We start from the raw sequence: 15,145 nt of genomic DNA, 5'->3' as shown, positions 1-15,145 counted from the left end.
AGTTGGGTTAAAATCTCTAAAGACTGCTTTTTCACATAACTGATTTGCTGAGGCAGAGAGAGAGAGGATATACCCTCTGGGACTGCCCCTGGGGTGTGGCCAGAGCTTTTTAATTTCCTGTCTAGTCCTGCTCCTGTGGAGGCAACATAACCCGAAGGTGGTGTATCACCGAGGACTACGTCTGTCAATGAGCTAAGAGAAAAGGATTTTACGGTAAGATTTTACAAAAATCCATTTATCTTCACTTTAAGAGCCGGTTCACATTGCAGCGACTCGACTTGCCGGGGCGACCTGTGAGGTCGCGGTGCGCAGCTCGCACCGCGACCTCGGAGCAGCCACCACGGACTTCATATCATTGAAGTAATGCAGGTCGCTCCAAAGAAGCTCAGGACCCTTTTTCTAAGTCGGAGCGACTTGTGTCGCTCCTATTACAATGGGTCCTGTGCTAATCTATGGCAGGTGACTTGTCAGGCGACCAGGTCGCCTGACAAGTCGCCCCAGTGTGAACCGGCTCTAAAACAAAGACCTGAACAGGCCAGGAAAGTGGAAGCTGCCTGGAAGGCCTCATGCACACAGGACCTTTTAGAAAAAAAAACTCCTGGAGCCCAGCAATGTTTTTCAGAAAAAAATGGCTGACTCTTGTAAAAGTGTCTAAAAGCTTTTACAGGCATCAAGCTCTTGAGCGTTGCTTGTGAATAGTAACCAGAAGGCTTGGTTTGGGAGCTGACAATCTAAGGTCATTGTAAGGGTGACTGAAGTCAGTGGCAGTACAAAAGGGTATTACTGAAGTAGAAGGTATCCTACCTGTCAGAGTGTGTACACAGGTGCCTGAGTTACTGCAGTCCAGATCGCCATTCCTCCAGCAACCGGTCACTTCCACGGGCTGCACAGCCTCCCGACGGCCCACCGACCGCATGCGGCCAGCCAGGGTCCTATACCACCGGCCAGGCTTATCACCATTCAGTGTGAAGTTTGTGGGGCCGAGGCACTCCCGCAGGCCGCTGCCATTGTTTTGCAGATCGCACGAGGCTGCCATATTGGCGTAGCCTCGTGTCTCCAGCATGGGGGCAGCCATGTTTGAGGTGACCAAACACCTCGAGGAGCTATGGGGAGGTGCCGGAAGGCGTGTAAAGGGGCGGAGCCGCCTCCTTGGCCCAGGAAAAGCAAGCCAAAGACTTCCTGTCTGTAACAGACAGTGCTGGAAGCAAGTTGATAGAAACTTCTGTGCATCAGGTGAGCTTGGGGTCTCTTTCTCTCTCTTTCTGAGGGGTCCAAGCAGGTAGACTGAGGGGCGCTATTGCGCTGAGGGACTAAGTTAAAAAAAAAAAGTTTTTTTTTTCTTGCAATTAATTTTTTTGTTTGCTGGCAAGTGTCTTGTTACATGAACCCTGCCACACATGTATCCCCACCTGATCCCCTCGGGGTGGCCGCAGGACCCTCCAGTACCCCATTTGATGATGCATTATCAGCAGTTTTGGAGTCTTTGGTATCCCGGGTGGAGGTAGCCTGTCAGGGACGGGGGTCAAGAAGAGCGACCCCCGCCTACCCCTAGGTCATCTGATACTTCAGATACGGATTCTGAGCTGGTCATTGCAGCCCCTTTTTCTGGGGTTGTTGTCTCAGGTACGGTCTCCTCAGACAGTGAGGAGGACGCGTCTGCCTCCGCCATAGCACAAGAAGCGTTGGTGGAAGCACCAGTTGTGTCTGTCCGGGAAACCTTAAATCTTGAGGTTACACGGGCAGAGGTAGCGGAGACTCATATCCTCCTTTGGTACTAGCAAGCCTACCAAAATGATTAAGGGTTTCCCTTGCTCAAATGGGGTCGTCCGTAAACGAGCCTCTGCTATTTCCAAATGCATTGCTAGGCGCTATCATTTTGAGGAATCCCTCATTACAAAGATGGACGGTACCACCAATAGTGGACTCACCGATTTCCAGACTAAATAAAGCCACTGTTATCCCGTGGGATTGACAGAATGGACCCCACCCATCTCTAGGGTGGGGGGACGTCTTCACCGGTTTCCGGATCCAGGGCTTTCCAGAATCCCGGATAAAGGGGCTCGCAAGGTCATATGGTCGGGATACAAGATCGAGTTTCGATCACTTCCACCGGTGCGATTCTTCCCTTCCAATATTCGACATCCCCGGGTCGCTTAAAAAACTTGCGGGGGACAGCTTGATGCAACAAGCAGTGGTAGTTCCCATTCCTTGGAGGAGTTCTAGTCGAACCTGTTCACAATGCCCAGGAAAAAGGGCTAGGTGCGTCCAATTCTGGTCTTGGAAGAGATGGAGTCCATCCATACAGTGGTGGCCTCCCTGCATCAGGGAGATTTCCCATCTTCGCAGGACATTAGCGTTTTCGTTGCTTTTCCCAAAGATCATCCCTGGTTCCCACCAGGAGACTGAACTATCTGGGCCTAATTTTAGATACATCCTTGGCAAGAGTGTTTTTCCATGCGGAGAAACTCCAGAAGATTCAGTCATGATTCGGATATTACTGTCCGTCAACTGGCTGGGATTGATGGTCGCCTCTTTAGAGGCAGTACCGTTTGCCCAGTCTCATACCCGAATTCTCCAAAGAGGAGATTCTTCTCATATGGAATCGGATTTTCCGATTCCCTTGACAATCAGATCCGATTGAGCGAGCGGACCAGGGAGGCTCTGGTCTGGTGGCTTCGGTCTCCGATGCTCAGCCAGGGGAAGTCATTTCTTCTGATAAATTCCAGGTCACCGATTAAATGTGTTGGAACTGAGAGCGATCAGACTTTGTCTGATTTACTGGACCGAGCAGCTCTAGGGCAGCCCGGTTCGGATCCAATCGGACTATGCCTCGGTCATGACTTATGTCGATCACCAGGGGGCACCAAGAGTGCCCTGGCGGCCATAGAAGTGGCCAACATTCTTTATTGGGGGAACAGTTGTTCCAGTTCTCTCCGCGATAGTTATCACGGGGGTGGACAGGCAGATTATTTCAGCCGTCAGATTCTGGATCAAGAGGAATAGTCTCTTCATCCAGAGGTATTTCTCCAGCTGTCCCTTCATTGGGGCACCCCGGAGATGGATCTGTTGGCAGGTTGGCTCAACAGGGCTCGCGCCCGCGATCCTCTAGCGGACGCAGCAGACGTTCTGAGCGCCCCGTAGGGGGAAGTATCAGCTACTGTATGTCTTCCCCCCCCCCTTCTCAAGTTACTGCTGAGATTTCTCCGCAGGATAGAGGTGGAGGGAACTCCAGTTATCCCGGTAATTCCGGGCTAGCCTCGTCAAGCCTGGTACGCCGACTTGGGCAAGACTAGTCGCAGACGCTCCTTGGAGACTTCTCAGGGAGGATCTGCGGTCTCAAGGACCTGTCTCAAGAATCTCAAGGTCTCAAGAATCTGGGGATTCATAGGGAGAAGGTAGTTCTTCACCCGAAGCCATCCTTTTTTCCTAAGGTGGTTTTCAGACTTTCATCTGAATGAAGATATTGTGCTACCTTCCTTGTGTCCTAAGTCCAGTCATCCTCGGGAATGTGCGTTGCATTCCTTGGATGTGGTGCGGGCAATCAGGGTATACCTGAAGACTACAGAATCACTTTTGTGATCACGGATGGCCCCAGAAAGGGGTTGCCTGCATCTGCCGCGACTATCTCCAAATAGAATAAGCCTGTACCACCGACTGTCTAATCCATTAAGGGTCGGAATCCTCCGTTCCTTGTTAAGGCGCACTCCACTCGAGCGCTCCGTGCTTCCTGGGCCTACCGCCATCAGGCGTCAGTGGTCCAGGTGCAAGGCGGCAACCTGGTAGTCGGTGCATACCTTTACACAATTTTATAAAGTTGATGTGATGGCATCGGTGGATGCCTCATTTGGCCGCAAGGTTTTGCAGACCACAATTTGAGGAGACCGGTGTTCTACCTCGAGGGTTTTTTTTTCCCCGTTGGAATTTCTGTTGAGTCTCTTTTGTTTGAGCCCTTTAAACTTCTAGTTGGCACCGGTTGGGCCTTCTAGATTGGATTTTGATTTCCATTTTCCCACCCCTCATTTGTGACACTGCTTTGGGACGTCTCGAGTTGATATTAATCAAGGAGGACTACGTCTGTCAATGAGCGACAGAGAAAAATTGATTTTTGGAAAATCTTACCGTAAAATCCTTTTCTCAAGCTCATTGACAGACGTAGTACCCGCCCCTCTGTTTTTGAGTTGGGTTGGGTTAAATTCTCTAAACACTGCTTTGTGACATAACTGATTTGCTGTAGCAGGAAGTGAGATGATATACCCTCTGGGACTGCCCCTAGGGTGTGGCCAGAACGTTTTCTTTCCTGTCTAGTCCTACTCCTGTAGAGGGCAGTATAACCAGAGTTGATACTAATCAAGGAGGACTACGTCTGTCAAGGAGCTTAAGAGAAAAGGATTTTACGGTAAGATTTTACAAAAATCCATTTTTTTTAACATTTTAGACCAATTTTTGTTTTCTGCTACATATTTTTGGTAAAAAAAAATCGCAATAAGCATATTTTGACTGGTTTGCGCAAAAGTTACTAACTACGGCTAAGATTTGTCATTTTATTTTTTTTAATAGTAATGGTGGCGATCTGCATTTTTTTTTTTTTTGCGGGACTGATATTGTGGCGGACAGATTGGACCCCTAACTGACACTTTTGGGGGGGCCAGTGACATTACTACAGTAATCAGTGCTAAAAATATGCACTGTTACTGTAATGACACTGGGAGGGAATGGGTTAACGCTGTTTGTGATCAAGGGGTTAAATGTGTGCCTCATGCTTACTGATGTGTGGGGGAGGGGGGTTATGTGACAGATTGCAGGTTCCGCTATTCTGAATCCTGTGATCTTTAACAGAAGATCTGCCTGCTTTGTTTACACCAGTGGGTGGATTTTCTCACTCTTTCCCTGACGATCAGAGAAGAGAGAGACAGCAATTGCTGTCTCTCCTCCTGCCCAACTCCTGCTGTGTCTGAGAGACAGGGCGGAATCCAGCAAGGTAGGTCTACGTCGCTGGACCCAGGGCTGCCATCTTGCTGCAGTAGCAGCAACGTGAGCAATCCTAAAGTGGTTAATCTGCTCTCCAGCCTTCCGTGCGTCTAGAATACTTGGGTCAGATGCTGGGTACAGCCCAAGCAAAAGTCTGTCTTCCAAAAAAAAAAAAAAAAAAAAAAAAAAAAATTTTCACTGAAAGCACTCATTCTTAACAACTTGGATCCCAGGGATATCCCACAGTGAGATTCCTGTGCCTAATGGCTGCAGCCTTAGTGAAATTGGCCAAATGGTGGTACTTGAAAGAGCGCTCCAACAAAACATTGGCAGCGTGGGGAAAAAAAGCAGGCACTTTACCATATTGGGAAGGTTCCAACAACATGAAAGTTAAGCTGAGAAGGAGTCTTCTGATCAACAGTTCAGGGAACATGGTCAAGAGGAAAACCCTATCAACATCTTGGTGCTTGTAGTCCCTCCAGCACTGGGCCCCCTAAGATACCCAATTTAGGATCCATCAGACAATGCCAACACAGTGGTATGTCAACCATCAAGGGAGCATGAGCAGCCTGGCTCCTTTGAAGGAAGCAAAGCAGATTTTCTCATGGACGATGTCTCTACATACCAATTTCTGTGGTTCACATCCCAGGAGTGGAATATCTTAGCTGCCACCTATTGGGCTAAGGGAAATAGTGTCTGGATGTGGACATTCTAGCCTTGTCCAATCTGTTTTGTGACAAGACCTGGGATCCTCTAGCTCTGGCCTAGGATGCAGCGAAAGAGGAAAACTGTGATTTCACTTGCACCAAACAGAGAGAAGAACCTGGTACATAGGCATACCCCAATTCCTAGCAGATGATCCCTAGCCTCTTCCCAACAGGCAACATCTATTATCTCAATGCCCTCTTCCACTCTGCTTCATAGTCCCTGGCTTTAATGGCCACAGAGGGATTTCTGAGTCTGTGATTCTTACCTGCAAGACAGGCTGCTTGGAGAAAGATCTATTTATGTAGCTGGAAATCATTCTCTGGTGCAAGCAATCAATCTAGTCCTAGAAGTCACCCCGTGCCTCATATTCTAACCTTCCTTTAAACGTGCACCCTAAAATGGCAGGTATCTGCCTTATCCCTTTTTCGAAAGCCTTTGGCTTACACTCCCTTGTGAAAACCATTTTAACATATTTTTTTTGTAAAATGTCCCAATGATTTATACCCTCTTTAGAAAGAGGAATTCACTTTAACCCTTTCGCTGCCAGGCCCTGTGCTCCACTTTTTAACTTGGCTGGCCAGGCCATTTTGCAATTTTTCCCCTGCTTTATTTTTCCCTTACAGCTTTCAGAGTGAGACACCCCTCCACCCCCAACCATGTTTTCTGAAAACACATGACCAGTAGAATACAAATAAGGTGCTACTGATTTTTAGGGCACAATATTTGGGCAAATGTTTAGCAAAACAATATTTTGCATACGTTCATTGACACACCGCTTCAGATCTTCATTAGACAGATGGGTTATGCGGCTCTTCTTATGGATAGGACACTAGGCGGAAAAGGGTTAAAGTTTAACGATGCCTATAGGGCAGTCCTAGGTGGTATACTCCCACTTCCTGCTCTAAGAGCTCAGTTTTTTTTTTTTTTTAAATGCCTAGTCAGGAGTAAGGACCTAGCACTTTGCTGGTCCTGGCACTTTTCCTTTTTAAACTGAATTTATTTTCTTTTTTTTTTTTCCCCCCTCCTACAATCAAGTTGTTCCTGTGAAAACTACACTCAACTGCCAGACTGGGTGATGCACTGGATATCCTAGATCCTTATGGTCGTCCCAGTCTGGCCAGCGAGAGCGTGCAGGCCTCAGCTCTGCCGCGACAGGGTCCCACCGGAGGGACTGGCCCACAAGTGGGACACCTTGCAAGGACGCACACGACTTGGTCATGGCCAGAGTTGTGGCACTCCCCTGGGTCGCAATACCCCCTGTGCTGAGTTGGGGTGGTGATCTGCTCAGAGTGAACCCCGCCTGGCTCATAAGGTATGGTGAGTAGTATCCCCCTCCTTTCCCTTGGGATCCTGGGGTGACTGCAGGGATCTTCCTGGGGTTGGTAGGTCTCCTAGGTCCTTCCCTCCCACATCTCCCCCTCCCCCCCTCTTTGGCCGGGGTTCCCTCTGAATGGGCTTACCCAGGATAGTGGGTGGTTGGTGTGTACTATGTCTGTCACCTCAGCAAGGTGAAGGACTGATCCAGTGGGCTGAGCTTTCAGCTGCATCCCGTCGGCTCTGTGCGGTGAGCAGCCGGATGTCTGTTTGAGGTGCTGGGACAGCTCCTTGGCTGGCTACTGCACGCTGTGGGCAGCACAGTAATTTTATAGTGGAAACGTGTGGCTGGTTGATCGCCATGTTTATGGAGATCGGTGGCCATATTGAAGGTGCCTTCAAAGGCAGCAGTGGCAGCTATTTTCTTGTAGCCAAACGGGGTGGTGGGCTCTAGTGTCGGCACGCCCACTTCTTGTTTCCTGGGATCGGTGTGCTGCATATTGGCACTCTCTCCTCTCACTGTTCAGCTGAGATGTGATGGTGAATCCTGGGTGGTATCTCCTGGCCTGTTCCCTTCTCATGCAGTGGTGCTGGAACTTGTAGTCCCACGGGTGTCAGTACTGCGGGGGTTGTTGATTTCACAGCCTATGGTATATGGAGATAGATATTATAGATCTGCCCTGTATTGGTGTGAAGATATCACTGTGGCACCAGGGTACATGGAGCCTGCAGAACACATCTCACTACACCGGACCCACTCTCGGGGTCTGCGTCCACGCACCTCGAGTGCTCGGTTAGTGAGGATGATTCCTCTTCCACCTCTGCACATGAGAAAGCGCTGGTATAAGCACTGATTGTGTCAGTGTGAGAAACTTTAAAGATGGAGGACACAGCAGATGCTGCTTCAGCTGCTCTGGTACAATTTGGCACCCGCAGGCCTTCCAGAGCGACTAGAGTGTTTCCCTTCCCTGCTTATTTTGTAGAGATTGTCACTAGCCAGTGGGGGTCTCTGAAACGCATGACTGGGATACCGAAGTGTTTTGCTAGGAGGTATCCTTTTGAAGAAACTAACACCAGTGGTGGACTCCTAGGTTTCTAGGCTGAATAAAGTCAAGTTACTACCAGTAGCGGACGCTCCGTCTTTCGGTACTGGGGTACCTGGATGATTTACTTCTGATAGTGGAATTGTCATCTGTCCTGCAGGAGGACCTGGACATCACGGTGAAAGTTCGGCTGGACTCTGAATTTTCAAAAGTCTGCTTTGACTCCGTCCACCAAGTTGGACTTCCTGGGGCTTACTCTGGATTCAGCACGAAACTGGGTGTTCCTTTCCGGAAACAAAAATCAAAAAATTGCAGCATTCAATTTGGCTCCTGTTGTCCAACCGTTGGTCATCTCTCAGAACTTGCATCCAGGTGCTGGGCCTGATGGTTTCCACTTCCGAAGCTGTTCCATTCGCTCAGTTCCATACCAAGCTTTTGCAAAAGAAAATTCTAACCAAATTGGACAAGGATCTAGTCTTTGGACAATTTGATCCTGTTGAGTCGGGGTGCGAGATAGTCGCTACTTTGGTGACTCCACTCCCTGGTGCTTGAAGGAAAATCCTTTCTCCCCTGTCCTGGACAGTGGTTACCATGGACACCAGCCTATCTGGGTGGGGCGGTGTCCTGGGCATGACCTCAGCCTAGGTATTCTGGTCCAGGGAGGAGTCCAGGCTGCCAATCAACATCCTGGAAATTTGTGCGATCAGGCTTTGCCTGTCCCAGTGGACGAATCGTCTGCAGGGGTGTCCGGGGAGGATTCAATCTGACACCACAGCCGTGGCATAGATCATTTACCAAGGGGGCACAAGAAGTGCCCAGTATTCTAAGGTGGGCAGAACGCTTTGTTCCAGCGCTCTGCTGTGCACATTCCAGGGGTGGAATATTGGCAGGCGGACTACCTCAGTCGTCAGGCACTGTGTCCAGGCAACTGGTCCCTTCACCTGGAAGTGTTCCAGCAACTGTGTCTCCAGTGGGGGACCCCCGATGTGGACCTGTTGGCCTCTCGTTTCAACCGGAAGGTTCTGAGATTTGTGGCCAGATCTCGGGATCCTCTGGCAGATGCCACAGACGCACTGGTGGCCCCCTGGTATTGTCTGATTTATGCCTTTTCTTCCAATACAACTTCTGCTGAGACTTCTGCACAGAATCAAGGCAGAAGGGATTCTGGTGGCCCCAGACTGGCCTCATTGGTCCTGGTCTGCGGGTCTGGTAAGACTGGGGGCCAATGCCCCTTGGCTTCCTCTCAGAGAACATATGTCTCAAGGACTTCCATCCTGCTTTACAGTTTATGGTTGTAACGGCCTGGCTTTTGAAAGCTAGGTGATGGATAGGGGGTTGCCTGGAAACGGTAATCCCTACTCTGTTGAAATCCTACTTTTCGGAAGATACCATTTGATATCGGAAATCGTGTATTACTTGGTGTGAGTCTAAGGAGCGTTCCCCGTTCTTTTCAGTATCATGTCTCTTGAGGTTTTTCCAAAAGGTGTAGATCAGCGTGTGACTCTGGGCACCATCAAGAGCCAGATTTCAGCTTTGGCAATTTTCTTCCAAAGACCATTGACTGCAAATTCTTTGGTTCACATCTTCGTGAGGGGGTTTGCCACCTGGCCCCCCCACCCCGTCGGTGCGGTCCCTGGTACCTCTGTGGGACCTTAACCTGGTATGGTTGGTCCTTCAAAGACCGCCTTTTGAGAATATTCGTGAAATTTCTTTACTTGTCACAGAGTGGATTTCTTGGTGGCATTTCTGCGTGCAGGGTCTCTGAGCTGGCTGCATTGTCCTGTCAGTCGCCTTATCTGGTGGTTCATAGGGACAAAGTGCTGCTTCGCCCATGTCAATCGTTTCTTCCGAAGGTAGTTTCAGGGGTTTCACTTAAATGACATTGTGTTGCCTTCGTTATGTCCTAAGCCAAAGCATCCATAGGAGGTGGCTTTGCATTCTTTGGATGTGGTCCGGGCCATCAGGGTGTACTTAATGGCGACTGAGTTTATTTGGAAATCAGATTCATTGTTTATCCTTACGGATGGCTCTCATAATGGGCAGGCTGCATCTGCTGTGACAGTTTCCAGATGGATCAAGCAAATTAGGGGTCAGGTCCCTCCTTTCCCTGTTAGGGCGCATTCCACAAGGGCGCTTAGTGCCTCCTGGGCCTTCCGTCATCAGGCGTCAATGGTCCAGGTTTGCAAAGTGGTCACCTGGGTGTCTATACACATGTTCTACAAGGTGGATGTTTTTGCATCTGCAGATGCTGCTTTTGGCCGCAATGTTTTGCAGGCCGCTGTGGCAGAGACTTCTGCCTCGAGGGTGTTGTTTTTTTTTCTGGTAGGTGAGCTCGGGTTGTTCCTGGTTGGTTAAGTTTAGCCTTCTTTTTGAGATTGTTTATTGCTGTGTTTTCCCACCCCCTCATGTTGATACTGTTTTGGGATGTCCTATCCGTCTAATGAAGATATGTTCGTCAAAGAACGAAATTACGTGATTTTTTTGTCTTACCGTAAAATCCTTTTCTTGATAGACCCAGCTCTCACCCCTCTATGGAGTTGGGTTATGTATTCTTCTGACACTGCTTGTTACAAAACTGAGATCCTAGAGTAGGAATTGGGAGTATACTACCTGAGACTGCCCCATAGGTGTAGTTAAGCTTTAACCCTTTTCCGCCTAGTGTCCTACTCCTAGGGAGAGCAGCATAACCCACTGTTTCTCAACTCCGGTCCTCAGGGCACACTAACAGGCCAGATTTTAGGTATTACTTTGGGGAGCTGCAGACTAGAATACTGCAATCACCGAGCAGCAAATGATATCACCTGTGATGTATTTCAGTTTTCATGCAAACCAGGCCTGTTAGTGTGCCCTGAGGACTGGAGTTGAGAAACACTGGCATAACCCATCCTTCTAATGAAGATATATGAAGCTGTGTCCATCAATGAACATCAGAGAAAAGGATTTGTTTTTTTTTTTTTTTCAAGACACACAAAGTTTACAACAAAAAACAAATGCATATCAATCCAATTATCATAAGAGAAAAAAGTAAGATCAAGTGATCATAAAAGATAACACAAATCATCACTACCCCCGCCATGAACCCTCGTAAGCGGGTCTCATATTATTAGATTTATACATCTATCCATAACGTGTGTTCACGGCAGGAAGTAGGAAACACCCTCGACTTGCCCGTCCATTCCAAATTTACCCCTCTTAATCAAGACATAACAAACACCCCACCCAAAAAAGAAGAAAAAAAAAAAAAAAAAGGGTACATCATCTCTAACAGAGGAAACTTCCCCACCGTCTCCACCTATGAATGCTACAAAGCAACACCCTCATCAGATGAAATAAAAGGTGTTCCAGAGCTCCCACGATACAGCCCCTGATTACAGTGTGCTGTCAACACCAAATCTTCCATTTTATTGATAGCCTCTACCATAGCCAGTCCTTTACCGTAGGGGGAACAGAACTTTTCCATAACACGGGGATACAAGCCTTCGCTCCATTAATTAAATGATGTACCACCGATTTCTCATATCTCTGTATGGGAATATCTGATAGGTGAAGCAAAAAAAAAAGGCCGGATCCTCCTGAATAGGAAAGTCCGTAAATTTTTGAACGATAGATCTAACCTCGGACCAGTATACTGAAAGTTTCGGGCAAGACCAGAAAATATGTAGTATCATTGCATCCTCCCCCCACAACGCCAACAATTCGTCGATACGTTTGGGAAAATCTTATGAAGTTTATAAGGTGTATAATACCACCTGGTCAATATCTTGAAGTTGGTCTCTTGAATTTTAGTACAAATAGATGTTTTAAAGGCCAATGAAATGATCTTCTGTAATTGTGGTGGTGTGAAGGTGCGATTTTTTTTTAAGTCAGCTGCCCATTTAGTCAAACATGGTAAAGGAGGGTTATCTAACGAGATCGTTAATAAACTATATATTAAAGAAAGTATATGTGACAAAGCTCCCTCTTTCAGGCAGAGTTCTTCAAATTTAGTCAGGCTCTGTGTAAAATCTACAGGTTTCGGTAGGGTATGTAAAAAGTGGTGAAGTTGTAGAGCAGACCAAAAAGTAAGCCTAAAATCACCGTCCATATTTTTCAAGGTCTCCAATGTCGGCCATCTATCCGCTACAAAGAACTGAGCAACCCGAACATATCCGGCTGAGCCCAATGTCACCAAGTCTGGTGACGAGAGGCCCGGCGCGAATCGTGGGTTTCCAATCACAGGAAGTAGTGGGGAGCAAGGGGGTGAATGAAGGTACCGCATATTAGCTAGATGGCATGTTCGTAGCGTGGTACCCAGAAGAGGATGAAGTCGTAATTGTGATGGCAAGTCTGGGTAGCATCAAAGTGCTCCCCTAAGAGGAATATTCGTCTGTGCTTGTTCTATACTGATCCAAAGTTTAGATGTCTGATGCTGGCACCAATCAACCATTCTACTCAAATGAGCTGCCTGGAAATACTTCTGTATATCCGGGAAGGCCAAACCACCCTGCGCTTTTGGCCTGGTCAAAAATGCATCCGCGCGAGGCGAGGTCTTTTCTTTGCCCAAACAAATTTAGTGAAAAGAGCATGGATCAAGTGAAAGTACCGGGCAGGCAACCGAAACGGGAGAGCCCTTATCAAATAATGCCTAGTTTCCACTGAGTGGTACGGTTCGGTACGGTACACATTGCGTTTCCACTGCCAATAGTACCCTTTCATGATAGGCGTGGTGTAGCAGGAAAGCTGTGATTGCAGAATTTTGATTGGTTGACAGAGAATCGTCTGAGTGTAGCTCCACCCTGTTGGTACGGTACTAATGTGCTTGGTACCCCAACGAAAGGGTACCAAAAAGTGGTACGGTACGGTTCGGAATTAGGGTACCATTTATAATGGAAACGGCATAAATACCGTACCGAACCGTACCGTATCAGAAAGCTCAGTGGAAACGAGCCATTTATGTGTTTGGGCAATATACTCATCTTTATCAAATTGCACCTGCCAAACCACGAGTGGAGGCCTATATGCCACTTTTCCAAGAGGCTGCATGACTCCTCAATCAGAGGGGGGAAATTCAACTCATAGACCCTAGTCAAACATGATGGGATATAGGTACCCAGGTATCGTAGGGCCCTGTCGGACCATCGAAAGCCAAAACTCAACTGTAAAACGCGTAGGAGAGGCGGGCGCACCCCCACTCCCATCGCTTCCGACTTACCAAAATTAATTTTAAAGTTCGAAAGAGATCCGTATCTGGTCAGTTCTTGTAATAAATTCGGTAGGGAGAGGGTCGGGTTCGTCAATGAGAACATAAGATCATCCGCATAAGCGGATATCTTATAATGACTTCCAACTTTCAGTCCCTGGATACCAGGGTTCTGGCGGATAGTGCAAAGAAAGGGTTCTAACGAGAGGGCAAATAAAAGAGGGGACAGGGGACACCCTGTCTCGTACCGTTCTTGATAGGGAAAGGGTCAGATAAGAAACCGTTCACCTTGACCTGTGTGGTGGGGTTTGAATATATATTAGTGATCCAACGCTGCATATTATTTCCCAAGCCTATATATTTAAGGACTGTAAACAGGAAACACCAATTCACCCTATCAAAGGCTTTTTCCACGTCTGTATTAATGAAAACACTCGGTATTCGAGAAGTATTAGCAACATGGATCAAATTTAGCACTTTAGTGGTGTTGTCCCTAGCCTCTCTGCTAGGGACAAAACCCACCTGGTCGAGGTGAACGAGGTCAAGAAGATGTGGAGCTAATCGGTTGGCCAAGATTTTTGTAAAGAATTTTAAAATCGATATGTAAAGATTTTTAAAATCGATATTAAGTAAAGAAATAGGCCTATAGCTTCCACAAGAGTTAGGATCCTTTCCTTCTTTCAAAATCACCGTGATATGCGCCGCTAAGGTGTCTCTAAGCATGTTGGCTGTGTGATATTATCTTCTTTTTTGTAGCTTATTGTCTGCTTTACTTTATGGTTTGACTCATCATCAGCAATCTCAATTTAGCACAGCTCTTTTTATATCTGTATACCATTTTAGTGATTCCCACTACAGCTGCAGCTTTATTTTAGGCTTAGCGCAGTTATTTTTTATACAGAGAGTGTAGGTAGATGGGACTTTGCAAGATACTCCTCCATTACCGGGATAGGGGTGGTAGCATCCGTTAATGAGTACAATGAGGATTAGAATCGGCCAAACTCCCCCACGATCTGTTTGGGGGGTGTTAACCTATGGCCCTGCATTGAAACAATGTTAGGGACATATGTTGACAGTTTCGGGTCTCTCACGGACTGTGCAAGTAGTTTCCCGCATTTGTCTCCGTATTCATATCCCCAGCCTCGGCTCCTCTGAAGAGCCGCTTTAGCTCTGAACAAAAGAAGATCAGCTATTTGTTTCCGCGTTTGTATAAGTTCAATTTCCAGAGCCGGTGACGTAGCATGTTTATATTGAGATTCAAGGTGACGAAGCGTATCTAAAAGCTGCGTTAATTGTTTATCCCGTTCCTTTTTAAGTCTAGATCCGTGTTTAATAAGAAGCCCCCTTAAGACAGTTTTGTGGGCCTCCCACAGATTCCCTATCTCACATTCCTCCAAATCATTTATCTGGAAGTATTCCTGCAGTTTAGATGAGATGTCCGTCAGAACTTCAGGAATCTGAACTCAAAAGCATTGACGAGAAGCGGCAAAGTCCGATAAAGAGTAAGTAAGCAGCACCGGCGCATGATCTGACCATGTTATGTCCCCAATTGTTGATGTTTTGATCGCGTGGAGCTGTCTGTGCGGGATTAAAAAATAGTCAATCCATGAGTAACTGAATAAAATGTGAAGTCCCTTTCAGAGGGATGCAACAAGCGCCACACATCTATCCATTGAGCATTATAAAACGTCTGTGTGATACTTTTACTTGCAGACGGCAATATAGCCGATCTACCCGTAGATGTATCAAGTGGGGCCAAAGGCGGGACATTGAAATCCCCGCGTAAGATAAGCTGTCCCTCCACAAACTCCATGAGCAATTTAGTCACTCGCTTAAGAAACCCTGCTTGACAGTCATTTGGCACGTACAATGTTGCAAATGTGAGCTGTATGTCCCCCACCTTCCCCTTAATGAACAGAAATCGTCCTGCCGG

The sequence above is a fragment of the Pelophylax lessonae genome, assembly GCF_965119305.1.
Source record: "Pelophylax lessonae genome assembly, chromosome: 4".
In the NCBI taxonomy this organism is placed as follows: Eukaryota; Metazoa; Chordata; class Amphibia; order Anura; family Ranidae; genus Pelophylax; species Pelophylax lessonae.
Note: the sequence above shows the minus strand (reverse complement) of the source record.